General features: G+C 42.8%; 7 non-coding genes across 7 annotated transcripts; all 7 read left to right on the forward strand.

Annotated features, from left to right (window-relative positions):
* The first annotated feature begins 2,238 nt into the window (after positions 1 to 2,238).
* Positions 2,239 to 2,311, forward strand: TRNAT-CGU (transfer RNA threonine (anticodon CGU)). The gene has a single exon. It is a non-coding gene; the product is annotated as a tRNA-Thr (tRNA).
* Positions 2,312 to 6,806: 4,495 nt separating this feature from the next.
* Positions 6,807 to 6,879, forward strand: TRNAT-CGU (transfer RNA threonine (anticodon CGU)). Its single transcript has one exon. It is a non-coding gene; the product is annotated as a tRNA-Thr (tRNA).
* Positions 6,880 to 9,090: 2,211 nt separating this feature from the next.
* On the forward strand, positions 9,091 to 9,163 carry TRNAT-CGU (transfer RNA threonine (anticodon CGU)). The gene has a single exon. It is a non-coding gene; the product is annotated as a tRNA-Thr (tRNA).
* An 840-nt stretch (positions 9,164 to 10,003) lies between these two features.
* TRNAT-CGU (transfer RNA threonine (anticodon CGU)) lies at positions 10,004 to 10,076 on the forward strand. Its single transcript has one exon. It is a non-coding gene; the product is annotated as a tRNA-Thr (tRNA).
* A 1,298-nt stretch (positions 10,077 to 11,374) lies between these two features.
* On the forward strand, positions 11,375 to 11,447 carry TRNAT-CGU (transfer RNA threonine (anticodon CGU)). Its single transcript has one exon. It is a non-coding gene; the product is annotated as a tRNA-Thr (tRNA).
* Positions 11,448 to 16,793: 5,346 nt separating this feature from the next.
* On the forward strand, positions 16,794 to 16,866 carry TRNAT-CGU (transfer RNA threonine (anticodon CGU)). The gene has a single exon. It is a non-coding gene; the product is annotated as a tRNA-Thr (tRNA).
* A 3,124-nt stretch (positions 16,867 to 19,990) lies between these two features.
* On the forward strand, positions 19,991 to 20,063 carry TRNAT-CGU (transfer RNA threonine (anticodon CGU)). The gene has a single exon. It is a non-coding gene; the product is annotated as a tRNA-Thr (tRNA).
* Positions 20,064 to 20,688: the final 625 nt, after the last annotated feature.

The following is a 20,688-nucleotide window of genomic DNA, read 5'->3' on the forward strand; positions in this document are numbered from 1 at the left end:
CGTAGGTTCGATTCCTGCTCACGGCTGGTTATTTTTTCATCCACTTTTCTTTCTTCTTATCTACATTCCATTGGTTCTTATACCTTCCCCTGTACATTTCTTGGCATTACTGTCTGTTAGATCTCATTAATATTGTGTTAAAACGCGGAAAAACGAGCCCTTAGGTATACACTTCTTTCCCTTAATTCATATAACGAGGGCCTCGTACTGGCAGACTTGGTGTATTTAGGTTGTGTACGAGGGACTATTAATCAGCTGCCCGCTCATAATAAAGTTCACGTGCTACGTGACGCCAAACATGCGCATAAAAGAGTGTTTTCACACTCGTCGCTTGGCTTATAGATGGCGCTGACTTTCACTCCTACTTCTAAGTTCACATATAAACCCAAACAAGTTGATGGAGGGAAGGCCGCTGTGGTAGCTCAGTGGTTAGAGCATCGAACGCGTTATTCGAAGGTCGTAGGTTCGATTGCTGCTCACGGCTGGTTATTTTTCCATCCACTTTTCTTTCTTCTTATCTACATTCCATTGGTTTTTTTAACTTCCCCTGTACATTCCTTGGCATTACTGTCTGTTAGATCTCATTATATTGTGTTAAAACACGGAAAAACGAGCCCTTAGGTATACACTTCTTTCCCTTATTTCATTTATGAGGGCCTCGTACTGGCAGACTTGGTGTGTTTAGGTTGTATACGAGGGACTATTAATCAGCTGCCCGCTAATAATAAAGTTCACGTGCTACGTGACGCCAAACATGCGCATAAAAGAGTGTTTTGACACTCGTCGCTTGGCTCATAGATGGCGCTGACTGTCACTCCTACATCTAAATTCACATATAAACCCAAACAAGTGGATGGACGAAAGGCCGCTGTGGTAGCTGAGTGGTTAGAGCATTGAACGCGTTATTTGAAGGTCGTAGGTTCGATTTCTTCTAACGGCTGGTTATTTTTCATCCACTTTTCTTTCTTCTTATCTACATTCCATTGGTTCTTATAACTTCCCTTGTACATTCCTTGGCACTACTGTCTGTTAGATCTCAATAATATTGTGTTAAAACACGGAAAAACGAGCCCTTAGGTATACACTTCTTTCCCTTATTTCATTTAACGAGGGCCTTGTACTGGAAGACTTGGTGTGTTTAGGTTGTATACGAGGGACTATTCATCAGCTGCCCGCTCATAATAAAGTTCACGTGCTACGTGACGCCAAACATGCGCATAAAAGAGTGTTTTCGCACTCGTCGCTTGGCTTATAGATGGCGCTGACTGTCACTCCTACTTCTAAATTCACATATAAACCCAAAAAAGTGGATGGAGAGAAGGCCGCTGTGGTAGCTCAGTGGTTGGAGCATCGAACGCGTCATTCGAAGGTCGTAGGTTCGATTCCTGCTCACGGCTCATTATTTTTTCATCCACATTTCTTTCTTTTTATCTACTATCCATTGGTTCTTATAACTTCCCCTCTACATTGTTTGGCATTACTGTCTGTTAGATCTCATTATTATTGTGTTAAAACACGGAAAAACGAGCCCTTAGGTATACACTTCTTTCCCTTATTTCATTTAACGAGGGCCTCGTACTGGCAGACTTGGTGTGTTTAGGTTGTATACGAGGGAATATTATTCAGCTGCCCGCTCATAATTAAGTTCACGTGCTACATGACGCCAAACATACGCATAAAAGAGTGTTTTCACACTAGTCACTTGGCTTATTGATGGCGCTGACTGTCACTCCTACATCTAAATTTACATATAAACCCAACAAAGTGGATAGAGGGAAGGCCGCTGTGGTAGCTCGGTGGTTAGAGCATCGAACGCGTTATTTGAAGGTCGTAGGTTCGATTCCTGCTCACGGCTGGTTATTTTTTCATCCACTTTTCTTTCTTCTTATCCACATTCCAGTGGCTCTTACAACTTCCCCTGTACATTCCTTGGCATTACTGTCTGTTAGATCTCATTAATATTGTGTTAAAACACGGAAAAACGAGCCTTTAGGTATGCACTTCTTTCCCTTATTTCATTGAACGAGGGCCTCGTACTGGCAGACTTGGTGTGCTTAGGTTGTGTACGAGGGACTATTATTCAGCTGCCCGCTCATAATAAAGTTCACGTGCTACGTGACGCCAAACATGCGCATAAGAGTGTTTTCACACTTGTCACTTGGCTTATAGATGGCGCTGACTGTCACTCCTACATCTAAATTTACATATAAACCCAACAAAGTGGATGGAGTGAAATCCGCTGTGGTAGCTCAGTGGTTAGAGCATCGAACTCGTTATTCGAAGGCCGTAGGTTCGATTCCTGCTCACGGCTTGTTATTTTTTCATCCACTTTTCTTTCTTCTTATCTACATTCCATTGGTTCTTATAACTTCCCCTGTACATTTCTTGGCATTACTGTCTGTTAGATCTCATTAATATTGTGTTAAAACACGGAAAACGAGCCCTTAGGTATACACTTCTTTCCCTTAATTCATTGAACGAGGGCCTCGTACTGGCAGACTTGGTGTATTTAGGTTGTGTACGAGGGACTATTAATCAGCTGCCCGCTCATAATAAAGTTCACGTGCTACGTGACGCCAAACATGCGCATAAAAGAGTGTTTTCACACTCGTCGCTTCGCTTATAGATGGCGCTGACTGTCACTCCTACTTCTAAGTTCACATATAAACCCAAACAAGTTGATGGAGGGAAGGCCGCTGTGGTAGCTCAGTGGTTAGAGCATCGAACGCGTTATTCGAAGGTCGTAGGTTCGATTGCTGCTCACGGCTGGTTATTTTTCCATCCACTTTTCTTTCTTCTTATCTACATTCCATTGGTTCTTTTAACTTCCCCTGTACATTCCTTCGCATTACTGTCTGTTAGATCTCATTATATTGTGTTAAAACACGGAAAAACGAGCCCTTAGGTATACACTTCTTTCCCTTATTTCATTTACGAGGGCCTCGTACTGGCAGACTTGGTGTGTTTAGGTTGTATACGAGGGACTATTAATCAGCTGCCCGCTAATAATAAAGTTCACGTGCTACGTGATTCCAAACATGCGCATAAAAGAGTGTTTTGACACTCGTCGCTTGGCTCATAGATGGCGCTGACTGTCACTCCTACTTCTAAATTCACATATAAACCCAAACAAGTGGATGGAGGAAAGGCCGCTGTGGTAGCTGAGTGGTTAGAGCATCGAACGCGTTATTTGAAGGTCGTAGGTTCGATTTCTTCTAACGGCTGGTTATTTTTCATCCACTTTTCTTTCTTCTTATCTACATTCCATTGGTTCTTATAACTTCCCCTGTACGTTCCTTGGCATTACTGCCGGTTAGATCTCATTATTTTGTTTTAAAACACGGAAAAACGAGCCCTTAGGTATACACTTCTTTCCCTTATTTCATTTAACGAGGGCCTCGTACTGGCAGACTTGGTGTGTTTAGGTTGTATACAAGGGACTATTCATCAGCTTCCCGCTCATAATCAAGTTCACGTGCTACGTGACGCCAAACATGCGCATAAAAGAGTGTTTTCACACTCGTCGCTCGGCCTATAGATGGCGCTGACGGTCACTCCTACTTCTAAATTCACATATAAACGCAAAAAAGTGGATAGATGGAAGGCCGCTATGATAGCTCAGTGGCTAGAACTTCGAACGCCTTATTCGAAGGCCGTAGGTTCGATTCCTGCTCACGGCTGGTTATTTTTTCATCCACTTTTCTTTCTTCTATGTACATTCCATTGGTTCTTATAACTTCCCTTGTACATTCCTTGGCACTACTGTCTGTTAGATCTCAATAATATTGTGTTAAAACACGGAAAAACGAGCCCTTAGGTATACACTTCTTTCCCTTATTTCATTTAACGAGGGCCTTGTACTGGAAGACTTGGTGTGTTTAGGTTGTATACGAGGGACTATTCATCAGCTGCCCGCTCATAATAAAGTTCACGTGCTACGTGACGCCAAACATGCGCATAAAAGAGTGTTTTCGCACTCGTCGCTTGGCTTATAGATGGCGCTGACTGTCACTCCTACTTCTAAATTCACATATAAACCCAAAAAAGTGGATGGAGAGAAGGCCGCTGTGGTAGCTCAGTGGTTGGAGCATCGAACGCGTCATTCGAAGGTCGTAGGTTCGATTCCTGCTCACGGCTGGTTATTTTTTCATCCACATTTCTTTCTTTTTATCTACTATCCATTGGTTCTTATAACTTCCCCTCTACATTGTTTGGCATTACTGTCTGTTAGATCTCATTATTATTGTGTTAAAACGCGGAAAAACGAGCCCTTAGGTATACACTTCTTTCCCTTATTTCATTTAACGAGGGCCTCGTACTGGCAGACTTGGTGTGTTTAGGTTGTATACGAGGGAATATTATTCAGCTGCCCGCTCATAATTAAGTTCACGTGCTACATGACGCCAAACATACGCATAAAAGAGTGTTTTCACACTAGTCACTTGGCTTATTGATGGCGCTGACTGTCACTCCTACATCTAAATTTACATATAAACCCAACAAAGTGGATAGAGGGAAGGCCGCTGTGGTAGCTCGGTGGTTAGAGCATCGAACGCGTTATTTGAAGGTCGTAGGTTCGATTCCTGCTCACGGCTGGTTATTTTTTCATCCACTTTTCTTTCTTCTTATCCACATTCCAGTGGCTCTTATAACTTCCCCTGTACATTCCTTGGCATTACTGTCTGTTAGATCTCATTAATATTGTGTTAAAACACGGAAAAACGAGCCTTTAGGTATGCACTTCTTTCCCTTATTTCATTGAACGAGGGCCTCGTACTGGCAGACTTGGTGTGCTTAGGTTGTGTACGAGGGACTATTATTCAGCTGCCCGCTCATAATAAAGTTCACGTGCTACGTGACGCCAAACTTGCGCATAAGAGTGTTTTCACACTTGTCACTTGGCTTATAGATGGCGCTGACTGTCACTCCTACATCTAAATTTACATATAAACCCAACAAAGTGGATGGAGTGAAATCCGCTGTGGTAGCTCAGTGGTTAGAGCATCGAACTCGTTATTCGAAGGTCGTGGGTTCGATTCCTGCTCCCGACTGGTTATATTTCCATCCACTTTTCTTTCTTCTTATCTACATTCCATTGGTTCTTATAACTTCCCCTGTACATTCCTTGGCATTACTGTCTGTTAGATCTCTTTTATCTTGTGTTAAAACACGGAAAAACGAGCCCTTAGGTATACACTTCTTTCCCTTATTTCATTGAACGAGACCTCGTACTGGCAGACTTGGTGTGTTTAGGTTGTGTACGAGGGACTATTAACCAGATTCCCGCTCATAATAACGTTCGCGTGCTACGTGACGCCAAAAATGCGCATAAAAGAGTGTTTTTACACTCGCCGCTTGGCTTATAGATGGCGCTGACTGTTACTCCTATTTCCAAATTCACATATAAACCCAAAAAAGTGGATGGAGAGAAGGCCGCTGTGGTAGCTCAGTGGTTAGAGCATCGAACGCGTCATTCGAAGGTCGTAGGTTCGATTCCTGCTCACGGCTGGTTATTTTTTCATCCACTTTTCTTTCTTCTTATCTACATTCCATTGGTTCTTATAACTTCCCCTCTACATTCCTTGGCATTACTCTCTGTTAGATCTCATTATTATTGTGTTAAAACGCGGAAATACGAGCCCTTAGGTATACACTTCTTTCCCTTATTTCATTTAACGAGGGCCTCGTACTGGCAGACTTGGTGTGTTTAGGTTGTATACGAGGGTATACTAATCAGCTGCCCGATCATAATAAAGTACACGTGCTACGTGACGCCAAACATGCGCATAAAAGAGTGTTATCACACTCGTCACTTGGCTTATAGATGGCGCTGACTGTCACTCCTACTTCCTAATTCACATATAAACCCAACAATGTGGATGGAGTGAAATCCGCTGTGGTAGCTCAGTGGCTAGAACATCGAACGCCTTATTCGAAGGCCGTAGGGTCCATTCCTGCTCACGGCTGGTTATTTTTTCATCCACTTTTCTTTCTTCTATGTACATTCCATTGGTTCTTATAACTTCCCTTGTACATTACTTGGCACTACTGTCTGTTAGATCTCAATAATATTGTCTTAAAACACGGAAAAACGAGCCCTTAGGTATACACTTCTTTCCCTTATTTCATTTAACGAGGGCCTTGTACTGGAAGACTTGGTGTGTTTAGGTTGTATACGAGGGACTATACATCAGCTGCCCGCTCATAATAAAGTTCACGTGCTACGTGACGCCAAACATGCGCATAAAAGAGTGTTTTCACACTCGTCGCTTGGCCTATAGATGGCGCTGACTGTCACTCCTACTTCTAAATTCACATATAAACCCAAAAAAGTGGATGGAGAGAAGGCCGCTGTGGTAGCTCAGTGGTTGGAGCATCGAACGCGTCATTCGAAGGTCGTAGGTTCGATTCCTGCTCACGGCTCGTTATTTTTTCATCCACATTTCTTTCTTCTTATCTACTATCCATTGGTTCTTATAACTTCCCCTCTTCATTGTTTGGCATTACTGTCTGTTAGATCTCATTATTATTGTGTTAAAACACGAAAAAACGAGCCCTTAGGTATACACTTCTTTCCCTTATTTCATTTAACGAGGGCCTCGTACTGGCAGACTTGGTGTGTTTAGGTTGTATACGAGGGAATATTATTCAGCTGCCCGCTCATAATAAAGTTCACGTGCTACGTGACGCCAAACATGCGCGTAAGAGTGTTTTCACACTTGTCACTTGGCCTATAGATGGCGCTGACTGTCACTCCTACATCTAAATTTACATATAAACCCAACAAAGTGGTTGGAGTGAAATCCGCTGTGGTAGCTCAGTGGTTAGAGCATCGAACTCGTTATTCGAAGGCCGTAGGTTCGATTCCTGCTCACGGCTGGTTATTTTTTCATCCACTTTTCTTTCTTCTTATCTACATTCCATTGGTTTTTATAACTTCCCCTGTACATTTCTTGGCATTACTGTCTGTTAGATCTCATTAATATTGTGTTAAAACACGGAAAAACGAGCCCTTAGGTATACACTTCTTTCCCTTAATTCATTGAACGAGGGCCTCCTACTGGCAGACTTGGTGTGTTTAGGTTGTGTACGAGGGACTATTAATCAGCTGCCCGCTCATAATAAAGTTCACGTGCTACGTGACGCCAAACATGCGCATAAAAGAGTGTTTTCACACTCGTCGCTTGGCTTATAGATGGCGCTGACTGTCACTCCTACTTCTAAGTTCACATATAAACCCAAACAAGTTGATGGAGGGAAGGCCGCTGTGGTAGCTCAGTGGTTAGAGCATCGAACGCGTTATTCGAAGGTCGTAGGTTCGATTGCTGCTCACGGCTGGTTATTTTTCCATCCACTTTTCTTTCTTCTTATCTACATTCCATTGGTTCTTTTAACTTCCCCTGTACATTCCTTGGCATTACTGTCTGTTAGATCTCATTATATTGTGTTGAAACACGGAAAAACGAGCCCTTAGGTATACACTTCTTTCCCTTATTTCATTAAACGAGGGCCTCGTACTGGCAGACTTGGTGTGTTTAGGTTGTATACGAGGGAATATTATTCAGCTGCCCGCTCATAATTAAGTTCACGTGCTACATGACGCCAAACATACGCATAAAAGAGTGTTTTCACACTAGTCACTTGGCTTATTGATGGCGCTGACTGTCACTCCTACATCTAAATTTACATATAAACCCAACAAAGTGGATAGAGGGAAGGCCGCTGTGGTAGCTCGGTGGTTAGAGCATCGAACGCGTTATTTGAAGGTCGTAGGTTCGATTCCTGCTCACGGTTGGTTATTTTTTCATCCACTTTTCTTTCTTCTTATCTACATTCCATTGGTTCTTATAACTTCCCCTGTACATTCCTTGGCATTACTGTCTGTTAGATCTCATTAATATTGTGTTAAAACACGGAAAAACGAGCCTTTAGGTATGCACTTCTTTCCCTTATTTCATTGAACGAGGGCCTCGTACTGGCAGACTTGGTGTGCTTAGGTTGTGTACGAGGGACTATTATTCAGCTGCCCGCTCATAATAAAGTTCACGTGCTATGTGACGCCAAACATGCGCGTAAGAGTGTTTTCACACTTGTCACTTGGCCTATAAATGGCGCTGACTGTCACTCCTACATCTAAATTTACATATAAACCCAACAAAGTGGTTGGAGTGAAATCCGCTGTGGTAGCTCAGTGGTTAGAGCATCGAACTCGTTATTCGAAGGCCGTAGGTTCGATTCCTGCTAACGGCTGGTTATTTTTTCATCCACTTTTCTTTCTTCTTATCTACATTCCATTGGTTTTTATAACTTCCCCTGTACATTTCTTGGCATTACTGTCTGTTAGATCTCATTAATATTGTGTTAAAACACGGAAAAACGAGCCCTTAGGTATACACTTCTTTCCCTTAATTCATTGAACGAGGGCCTCCTACTGGCAGACTTGGTGTATTTAGGTTGTGTACGAGGGACTATTAATCAGCTGCCCGCTCATAATAAAGTTCACGTGCTACGTGACGCCAAACATGCGCATAAAAGAGTGTTTTCACACTCGTCGCTTGGCTTATAGATGGCGCTGACTGTCACTCCTACTTCTAAGTTCACATATAAACCCAAACAAGTTGATGGAGGGAAGGCCGCTGTGGTAGCTCAGTGGTTAGAGCATCGAACGCGTTATTCGAAGGTCGTAGGTTCGATTGCTGCTCACGGCTGGTTATTTTTCCATCCACTTTTCTTTCTTCTTATCTACATTCCATTGGTTCTTTTAACTTCCCCTGTACATTCCTTGGCATTACTGTCTGTTAGATCTCATTATATTGTGTTGAAACACGGAAAAACGAGCCCTTAGGTATACACTTCTTTCCCTTATTTCATTTAACGAGGGCCTCGTACTGGCAGACTTGGTGTGCTTAGGTTGTGTACGAGGGACTATTATTCAGCTGCCCGCTCATAATAAAGTTCACGTGCTACGTGACGCCAAACATGCGCGTAAGAGTGTTTTCACACTTGTCACTTGGCCTATAGATGGCGCTGACTGTCACTCCTACATCTAAATTTACATATAAACCCAACAAAGTGGTTGGAGTGAAATCCGCTGTGGTAGCTCAGTGGTTAGAGCATCGAACTCGTTATTCGAAGGCCGTAGGTTCGATTCCTGCTCACGGCTGGTTATTTTTTCATCCACTTTTCTTTCTTCTTATCTACATTCCATTGGTTTTTATAACTTCCCCTGTACATTTCTTGGCATTACTGTCTGTTAGATCTCATTAATATTGTGTTAAAACACGGAAAAACGAGCCCTTAGGTATACACTTCTTTCCCTTAATTCATTGAACGAGGGCCTCCTACTGGCAGACTTGGTGTATTTAGGTTGTGTACGAGGGACTATTAATCAGCTGCCCGCTCATAATAAAGTTCACGTGCTACGTGACGCCAAACATGCGCATAAAAGAGTGTTTTCACACTCGTCGCTTGGCTTATAGATGGCGCTGACTGTCACTCCTACTTCTAAGTTCACATATAAACCCAGACAAGTTGATGGAGGGAAGGCCGCTGTGGTAGCTCAGGGGTTAGAGCATCGAACGCGTTATTCGAAGGTCGTAGGTTCGATTGCTGCTCACGGCTGGTTATTTTTCCATCCACTTTTCTTTCTTCTTATCTACATTCCATTGGTTCTTTTAACTTCCCCTTTACATTCCTTGGCATTACTGTCTGTTAGATCTCATTATATTGTGTTGAAACACGGAAAAACGAGCCCTTAGGTATACACTTCTTTCCCTTATTTCATTTAACGAGGGCCTCGTACTGGCAGACTTGGTGTGCTTAGGTTGTGTACGAGGGACTATTATTCAGCTGCCCGCTCATAATAAAGTTCACGTGCTACGTGACGCCAAACATGCGCGTAAGAGTGTTTTCACACTTGTCACTTGGCCTATAGATGGCGCTGACTGTCACTCCTACATCTAAATTTACATATAAACCCAACAAAGTGGTTGGAGTGAAATCCGCTGTGGTAGCTCAGTGGTTAGAGCATCGAACTCGTTATTCGAAGGCCGTAGGTTCGATTCCTGCTCACGGCTGGTTATTTTTTCATCCACTTTTCTTTCTTCTTATCTACATTCCATTGGTTTTTATAACTTCCCCTGTACTTTTCTTGGCATTACTGTCTGTTAGATCTCATTAATATTGTGTTAAAACACGGAAAAACGAGCCCTTAGGTATACACTTCTTTCCCTTAATTCATTGAACGAGGGCCTCCTACTGGCAGACTTGGTGTATTTAGGTTGTGTACGAGGGACTATTATTCAGCTGCCCGCTCATAATAAAGTTCACGTGCTACGTGACGCCAAACATGCGCATAAAAGAGTGTTTTCACACTCGTCGCTTGGCTTATAGATGGCGTTGACTGTCACTCCTACTTCTAAGTTCACATATAAACCCAAACAAGTTGATGGAGGGAAGGCCGCTGTGGTAGCTCAGTGGTTAGAGCATCGAACGCGTTATTCGAAGGTCGTAGGTTCGATTGCTGCTCACGGCTGGTTATTTTTCCATCCACTTTTCTTTCTTCTTATCTACATTCCATTGGTTCTTTTAACTTCCCCTGTACATTCCTTGGCATTACTGTCTGTTAGATCTCATTATATTGTGTTGAAACACGGAAAAACGAGCCCTTAGGTATACACTTCTTTCCCTTATTTCATTTAACGAGGGCCTCGTACTGGCAGACTTGGTGTGTTTAGGTTGTATACGAGGGAATATTATTCAGCTGCCCGCTCATAATTAAGTTCACGTGCTACATGACGCCAAACATACGCATAAAAGAGTGTTTTCACACTAGTCACTTGGCTTATTGATGGCGCTGACTGTCACTCCTACATCTAAATTTACATATAAACCCAACAAAGTGGATAGAGGGAAGGCCGCTGTGGTAGCTCGGTGGTTAGAGCATCGAACGCGTTATTTGAAGGTCGTAGGTTCGATTCCTGCTCACGGCTGGTTATTTTTTCATCCACTTTTCTTTCTTCTTATCTACATTCCATTGGTTCTTATAACTTCCCCTGTACATTCCTTGGCATTACTGTCTGTTAGATCTCATTAATATTGTGTTAAAACACGGAAAAACGAGCCTTTAGGTATGCACTTCTTTCCCTTATTTCATTGAACGAGGGCCTCGTACTGGCAGACTTGGTGTGCTTAGGTTGTGTACGAGGGACTATTATTCAGCTGCCCGCTCATAATAAAGTTCACGTGCTACGTGACGCCAAACATGCGCGTAAGAGTGTTTTCACACTTGTCACTTGGCCTATAGATGGCGCTGACTGTCACTCCTACATCTAAATTTACATATAAACCCAACAAAGTGGTTGGAGTGAAATCCGCTGTGGTAGCTCAGTGGTTAGAGCATCGAACTCGTTATTCGAAGGCCGTAGGTTCGATTCCTGCTCACGGCTGGTTATTTTTTCATCCACTTTTCTTTCTTCTTATCTACATTCCATTGGTTTTTATAACTTCCCCTGTACATTTCATGGCATTACTGTCTGTTAGATCTCATTAATATTGTGTTAAAACACGGAAAAACGAGCCCTTAGGTATACACTTCTTTCCCTTAATTCATTGAACGAGGGCCTCCTACTGGCAGACTTGGTGTATTTAGGTTGTGTACGAGGGACTATTAATCAGCTGCCCGCTCATAATAAAGTTCACGTGCTACGTGACGCCAAACATGCGCATAAAAGAGTGTTTTCACACTCGTCGCTTGGCTTATAGATGGCGCTGACTGTCACTCCTACTTCTAAGTTCACATATAAACCCAAACAAGTTGATGGAGGGAAGGCCGCTGTGGTAGCTCAGTGGTTAGAGCATCGAACGCGTTATTCGAAGGCCGTAGGTTCGATTGCTGCTCACGGCTGGTTATTTTTCCATCCACTTTTCTTTCTTCTTATCTACATTCCATTGGTTCTTTTAACTTCCCCTGTACATTCCTTCGCATTACTGTCTGTTAGATCTCATTATATTGTGTTAAAACACGGAAAAACGAGCCCTTAGGTATACACTTCTTTCCCTTATTTCATTTACGAGGGCCTCGTACTGGCAGACTTGGTGTGTTTAGGTTGTATACGAGGGACTATTAATCAGCTGCCCGCTAATAATAAAGTTTACGTGCTACGTGACGCCAAACATGCGCATAAAAGAGTGTTTTGACACTCGTCGCTTGGCTCATAGATGGCGCTGACTGTCACTCCTACTTCTAAATTCACATATAAACCCAAACAAGTGGATGGAGAAAAGGCCGCTGTGGTAGCTGAGTGGTTAGAGCATCGAACGCGTTATTTGAAGGTCGTAGGTTCGATTTCTTCTAACGGCTGGTTATTTTTCATCCACTTTTCTTTCTTCTTATCTACATTCCATTGGTTCTTATAACTTCCCCTGTACGTTCCTTGGCATTACTGCCGGTTAGATCTCATTATTTTGTTTTAAAACACGGAAAAACGAGCCCTTAGGTATACACTTCTTTCCCTTATTTCATTTAACGAGGGCCTCGTACTGGCAGACTTGGTGTGTTTAGGTTGTATACAAGGGACTATTCATCAGCTTCCCGCTCATAATCAAGTTCACGTGCTACGTGACGCCAAACATGCGCATAAAAGAGTGTTTTCACACTCGTCGCTTGGCCTATAGATGGCGCTGACTGTCACTCCTACTTCTAAATTCCCATATAAACCCAAAAAAGTGGATAGATGGAAGGCCGCTATGGTAGCTCAGGGGTTAGAGCATAAAACGCGTTATTCGAAGGTCGTGGGTTCGATTCCTGCTCCCGACTGGTTATATTTCCATCCACTTTTCTTTCTTCTTATCTACATTCCATTGGTTCTTATAACTTCCCCTGTACTTTCCTTGGCATTACTGTCTGTTAGATCTCTTTAATCTTGTGTTAAAACACGGAAAAACGAGCCCTTAGGTATACACTTCTTTCCCTTATTTCATTGAACGAGACCTCGTACTGGCAGACTTGGTGTGTTTAGGTTGTGTACGAGGGACTATTAACCAGATTCCCGCTCATAATAACGTTCGCGTGCTACGTGACGCCAAAAATGCGCATAAAAGAGTGTTTTTACACTCGCCGCTTGGCTTATAGATGGCGCTGACTGTTACTCCTATTTCCAAATTCACATATAAACCCAAAAAAGTGGATGGAGAGAAGGCCGCTGTGGTAGCTCAGTGGTTAGAGCATCGAACGCGTCATTCGAAGGTCGTAGGTTCGATTCCTGCTCACGGCTGTTTATTTTTTCATCCACTTTTCTTTCTTCTTATCTACATTCCATTGGTTCTTATAACTTCCCCTCTACATTCCTTGGCATTACTCTCTGTTAGATCTCATTATTATTGTGTTAAAACGCGGAAATACGAGCCCTTAGGTATACACTTCTTTGCGTTATTTCATTTAACGAGGGCCTCGTACTGGCAGACTTTGTGTGTTTAGGTTGTATACGAGGGTATACTAATCAGCTGCCCGATCATAATAAAGTACACGTGCTACGTGACGCCAAACATGCGCATAAAAGAGTGTTATCACACTCGTCACTTGGCTTATAGATGGCGCTGACTGTCACTCCTACTTCCTAATTCACATATAAACCCAACAATGTGGATGGAGTGAAATCCGCTGTGGTAGCTCAGTGGCTAGAACATCGAACGCCTTATTCGAAGGCCGTAGGTTCCATTCCTGCTCACGGCTGGTTATTTTTTCATCCACTTTTCTTTCTTCTATGTACATTCCATTGGTTCTTATAACTTCCCTTGTACATTACTTGGCACTACTGTCTGTTAGATCTCAATAATATTGTCTTAAAACACGGAAAAACGAGCCCTTAGGTATACACTTCTTTCCCTTATTTCATTTAACGAGGGCCTTGTACTGGAAGACTTGGTGTGTTTAGGTTGTATACGAGGGACTATACATCAGCTGCCCGCTCATGAAAAGTTCACGTGCTACGTGACGCCAAACATGCGCATAAAAGAGTGTTTTCACACTCGTCGCTTGGCCTATAGATGGCGCTGACTGTCACTCCTACTTCTAAATTCACATATAAACCCAAAAAAGTGGATGGAGAGAAGGCCGCTGTGGTAGCTCAGTGGTTGGAGCATCGAACGCGTCATTCGAAGGTCGTAGGTTCGATTCCTGCTCACGGCTCGTTATTTTTTCATCCACATTTCTTTCTTCTTATCTACTATCCATTGGTTCTTATAACTTCCCCTCTTCATTGTGTGGCATTACTGTCTGTTAGATCTCATTATTATTGTGTTAAAACACGAAAAAACGAGCCCTTAGGTATACACTTCTTTCCCTTATTTCATTTAACGAGGGCCTCGTACTGGCAGACTTGGTGTGTTTAGGTTGTATACGAGGGAATATTATTCAGCTGCCCGCTCATAATAAAGTTCACGTGCTACGTGACGCCAACCATGCGCATAAAAGAGTGTTTTCACACTTGTCACTTGGCTTATTGATGGCGCTGACTGTCACTCCTACATCCAAATTTACATATAAACCCAACAAAGTGGATGGAGGGAAGGCCGCTGTGGTAGCTCAGTGGTTAGAGCATCGAACGCGTTATTTGAAGGTCGTAGGTTCGATTCTTGCTCACGTATAAAACTTCTAGGCGCGTAAAACTTCAGACAACTAACATAAGAGACAAGGACGAGCGCAGACTTTCAACTGATTTTATTACTACTACGACACACATATATATATTAGAAAGAAGATAAGCAACACACAAAAAAAGGCGAAAAGAGAGATTGCAAAAAACATCACACAAAATCAAAAGGCGAAAAGAGAGATTGCAAAAACATCACGTGCTCACCCTGGGCCCTCACGTGCCGAATTTAAAAACGCCAATTCTTTCCCAGATAATGCTATCGATGGTTTGCTGATACAGCTACCTCGAGCAATTGCTGCAGCTTCAATTACAAGTCTTGTGCCTTCATTAGGGTGGGACGCGAGAACCCTTGTCTGTTCGAACAACCCTTGTCTTGCTCACGGCTGGTTATTTTTTCATCCACTTTTCTTTCTTCTTATCTACATTCCAGTGGTTCCTATAACTTCCCCTGTACATTCCTTGGCATTACTGTCTGTTAGATCTCATTAATATTGTGTTAAAACACGGAAAAACGAGCCTATAGGTATGCACTTCTTTCCCTTATTTCATTGAACGAGGGCCTCGTACTGGCAGACTTGGTGTGCTTAGGTTGTGTACGAGGGACTATTATTCAGCTGCCCGCTCATAATAAAGTTCACGTGCTACGTGACGCTAAACATGCGCATAAGAGTGTTTTCACACTTGTCACTTGGCTTATAGATGGCGCTGGCTGTCACTCCTACATCTAAATTTACATATAAACCCAACGAAGTGGATGGAGTGAAATCCGCTGTGGTAGCTCAGTGGTTAGAGCATCGAACGCGTTATTCGAAGGCCGTAGGTTCGATTCCTGCTCACGGCTGGTTATTTTTTCATCCACTTTTCTTTCTTCTTATCTACATTCTATTGGTTCTTATAACTTCCCCTGTACGTTTCTTGGCATTACTGTCTGTTAGATCTCATTAATATTGTGTTAAAACACGGAAAAACGAGCCCTTAGGTATACACTTCTTTCCCTTAATTCATTGAACGAGGGCCTCGTACTGGCAGACTTGGTGTATTTAGGTTGTGTACGAGGGACTATTAATCAGCTGCCCGCTCATAATAAAGTTCACGTGCTACGTGACGCCAAACATGCGCATAAAAGAGTGTTTTCACACTCGTCGCTTGGTTTATAGATGGCGCTGACTGTCACTCCTACTTCTAAGTTCACATATAAACCCAAACAAGTTGATGGAGGGAAGGCCGCTGTGGTAGCTCAGTGGTTAGAGCATCGAACGCGTTATTCGAAGGTCGTAGGTTCGATTGCTGCTCACGGCTGGTTATTTTTCCATCCACTTTTCTTTCTTCTTATCTACATTCCATTGGTTCTTTTAACTTCCCCTGTACATTCCTTGGCATTACTGTCTGTTAGATCTCATTATATTGTGTTGAAACACGGAAAAACGAGCCCTTAGGTATACACTTCTTTCCCTTATTTCATTTAATGAGGGCCTCGTACTGGCAGACTTGGTGTGTTTAGGTTGTATACGAGGGAATAATATTCAGCTGCCCGCTCATAATTAAGTTCACGTGCTACATGACGCCAAACATACGCATAAAAGAGTGTTTTCACACTAGTCACTTGGCTTATTGATGGCGCTGACTGTCACTCCTACATCTAAATTTACATATAAACCCAACAAAGTGGATAGAGGGAAGGCCGCTGTGGTAGCTCGGTGGTTAGAGCATCGAACGCGTTATTTGAAGGTCGTAGGTTCGATTCCTGCTCACGGCTGGTTATTTTTTCATCCACTTTTCTTTCTTCTTATCTACATTCCAGTGGTTCTTATAACTTCCCCTGTACATTCCTTGGCATTACTGTCTGTTAGATCTCATTAATATTGTGTTAAAACACGGAAAAACGAGCCTTTAGGTATGCACTTCTTTCCCTTATTTCATTGAACGAGGGCCTCGTACTGGCAGACTTGGTGTGCTTAGGTTGTGTACGAGGGACTATTATTCAGCTGCCCGCTCATAATAAAGTTCACGTGCTACGTGACCCCAAACATGCGCGTAAGAGTGTTTTCACACTTGTCACTTGGCCTATAGATGGCGCTGACTGTCACTCCTACATCTAAATTTACATATAAACCCAACAAAGTGGTTGGAGTGAAATCCGCTGTGGTAGCTCAGTGGTTAGAGCATCGAACTCGTTATTCGAAGGCCGTAGGTTCGATTCCTGCTCACGGCTGGTTATTTTTTCATCCACTTTTCTTTCTTCTTATCTACATTCCATTGGTTCTTATAACTTCCCCTGTACATTTCTTGGCATTACTGTCTGTTAGATCTCATTAATATTGTGTTAAAACACGGAAAAACGAGCCTTTAGGTATACACTTCTTTCCCTTAATTCATTGAACGAGGGCCTCCTACTGGCAGACTTGGTGTATTTAGGTTGTGTACGAGGGACTATTAATCAGCTGCCCGCTCATAATAAAGTTCACGTGCTACGTGACGCCAAACATGCGCATAAAAGAGTGTTTTCACACTCGTCGCTTGGCTTATAGATGGCGCTGACTGTCACTCCTACTTCTAAGTTCACATATAAACCCAAACAAGTTGATGGAGGGAAGGCCGCTGTGGTAGCTCAGTGGTTAGAGCATCGAACGCGTTATTCGAAGGTCGTAGGTTCGATTGCTGCTCACGGCTGGTTATTTTTCCATCCACTTTTCTTTCTTCTTATCTACATTCCATTGGTTCTTTTAACTTCCCCTGTACATTCCTTCGCATTACTGTCTGTTAGATCTCATTATATTGTGTTAAAACACGGAAAAACGAGCCCTTAGGTATACACTTCTTTCCCTTATTTCATTTACGAGGGCCTCGTACTGGCAGACTTGGTGTGTTTAGGTTGTATACGAGGGACTATTAATCAGCTGCCCGCTAATAATAAAGTTTACGTGCTACGTGACGCCAAACATGCGCATGAAAGAGTGTTTTGACACTCGTCGCTTGGCTCATAGATGGCGCTGACTGTCACTCCTACTTCTAAATTCATATATAAACCCAAACAAGTGGATGGAGGAAAGGCCGCTGTGGTAGCTGAGTGGTTAGAGCATCGAACGCGTTATTTGAAGGTCGTAGGTTCGATTTCTTCTAACGGCTGGTTATTTTTCATCCACTTTTCTTTCTTCTTATCTACATTCCATTGGTTCTTATAACTTCCCCTGTACGTTCCTTGGCATTACTGCCGGTTAGATCTCATTATTTTGTTTTAAAACACGGAAAAACGAGCCCTTAGGTATACACTTCTTTCCCTTATTTCGTTTAACGAGGGCCTCGTACTGGCAGACTTGGTGTGTTTAGGTTGTATACAAGGGACTATTCATCAGCTTCCCGCTCATAATCAAGTTCACGTGCTACGTGACGCCAAACATGCGCATAAAAGAGTGTTTTCACACTCGTCGCTTGGCCTATAGATGGCGCTGACTGTCACTCCTACTTCTAAATTCCCATATAAACCCAAAAAAGTGGATAGATGGAAGGCCGCTATGGTAGCTCAGGGGTTAGAGCATAAAACGCGTTATTCGAAGGTCGTGGGTTCGATTCCTGCTCCCGACTGGTTATATTTCCATCCACTTTTCTTTCTTCTTATCTACATTCCATTGGTTCTTATAACTTCCCCTGTACATTCCTTGGCATCACTGTCTGTTAGATCTCTTTAATCTTTTGTTAAAACACGAAAAAACGAGCCCTTAGGTATACACTTCTTTCCCTTATTTCATTTAACGAGGGCCTCGTACTGGCAGACTTGGTGTGTTTAGGTTGTATACGAGGGAATATTATTCAGCTGCCCGCTCATAATAAAGTTCACGTGCTACGTGACGCCAACCATGCGCATAAAAGAGTGTTTTCACACTTGTCACTTGGCTTATTGATGGCGCTGACTGTCACTCCTACATCCAAATTTACATATAAACCCAACAAAGTGGATGGAGGGAAGGCCGCTGTGGTAGCTCAGTGGTTAGAGCATCGAACGCGTTATTTGAAGGTCGTAGGTTCGATTCTTGCTCACGGCTGGTTATTTTTTCATCCACTTTTCTTTCTTCTTATCTACATTCCAGTGGTTCCTATAACTTCCCCTGTACATTCCTTGGCATTACTGTCTGTTAGATCTCATTAATATTGTGTTAAAACACGGAAAAACGAGCCTATAGGTATGCACTTCTTTCCCTTATTTCATTGAACGAGGGCCTCGTACTGGCAGACTTGGTGTGCTTAGGTTGTGTACGAGGGACTATTATTCAGCTGCCCGCTCATAATAAAGTTCACGTGCTACGTGACGCTAAACATGCGCATAAGAGTGTTTTCACACTTGTCACTTGGCTTATAGATGGCGCTGGCTGTCACTCCTACATCTAAATTTACATATAAACCCAACGAAGTGGATGGAGTGAAATCCGCTGTGGTAGCTCCCTGGTTAGAGCATCGAACGCGTTATTCGAAGGCCGTAGGTTCGATTCCTGCTCACGGCTGGTTATTTTTTCATCCACTTTTCTTTCTTCTTATCTACATTCTATTGGTTCTTATAACTTCCCCTGTACGTTTCTTGGCATTACTGTCTGTTAGATCTCATTAATATTGTGTTAAAACACGGAAAAACGAGCCCTTAGGTATACACTTCTTTCCCTTAATTCATTGAACGAGGGCCTCGTACTGGCAGACTTGGTGTATTTAGGTTGTGTACGAGGGACTATTAATCAGCTGCCCGCTCATAATAAAGTTCACGTGCTACGTGACGCCAAACATGCGCATAAAAGAGTGTTTTCACACTCGTCGCTTGGCTTATAGATGGCGCTGACTGTCACTCCTACTTCTAAGTTCACATATAAACCCAAACAAGTTGATGGAGGGAAGGCCGCTGTGGTAGCTCAGTGGTTAGAGCATCGAACGCGTTATTCGAAGGTCGTAGGTTCGATTGCTGCTCACGGCTGGTTATTTTTCCATCCACTTTTCTTTCTTCTTATCTACATTCCATTGGTTCTTTTAACTTCCCCTGTACATTCCTTGGCATTACTGTCTGTTAGATCTCATTATATTGTGTTGAAACACGGAAAAACGAGCCCTTAGGTATGCACTTCTTTCCCTTATTTCATTGAACGAGGGCCTCGTACTGGCAGACTTGGTGTGCTTAGGTTGTGTACGAGGGACTATTATTCAGCTGCCCGCTCATAATAAAGTTCACGTGCTACGTGACGCCAAACATGCGCATAAGAGTGTTTTCACACTTGTCACTTGGCCTATAGATGGCGCTGACTGTCACTCCTACATCTAAATTTACATATAAACCCAACAAAGTGGTTGGAGTGAAATCCGCTGTGGTAGCTCAGTGGTTAGAGCATCGAACTCGTTATTCGAAGGCCGTAGGTTCGATTCCTGCTCACGGCTGGTTATTTTTTCATCCACTTTTCTTTCTTCTTATCTACATTCCATTGGTTCTTATAACTTCCCCTGTACATTTCTTGGCATTACTGTCTGTTAGATCTCATTAATATTGTGTTAAAACACGGAAAAACGAGCCCTTAGGTATACACTTCTTTCCCTTAATTCATTGAACGAGGGCCTCGTACTGGCAGACTTGGTGTATTTAGGTTGTATACGAGGGACTATTAATCAGCTGCCCGCTAATAATAAAGTTTACGTGCTACGTGACGCCAAACATGCGCATAAAAGAGTGTTTTGACACTCGTCGCTTGGCTCATAGATGGCGCTGACTGTCACTCCTACTTCTAAATTCACATATAAACCCAAACAAGTGGATGGAGGAAAGGCCGCTGTGGTAGCTGAGTGGTTAGAGCATCGAACGCGTTATTTGAAGGTCGTAGGTTCGATTTCTTCTAACGGCTGGTTATTTTTCATCCACTTTCCTTTCTTCTTATCTACATTCCATTGGTTCTTATAACTTCCCCTGTACGTTCCTTGGCATTACTGCCGGTTAGATCTCATTATTTTGTTTTAAAACACGGAAAAACGAGCCCTTAGGTATACACTTCTTTCCCTTATTTCATTTAAC

This window comes from Rhipicephalus microplus, chromosome 5 (assembly GCF_043290135.1).
Source record: "Rhipicephalus microplus isolate Deutch F79 chromosome 5, USDA_Rmic, whole genome shotgun sequence".
NCBI lineage: Eukaryota > Metazoa > Arthropoda > Arachnida > Ixodida > Ixodidae > Rhipicephalus > Rhipicephalus microplus.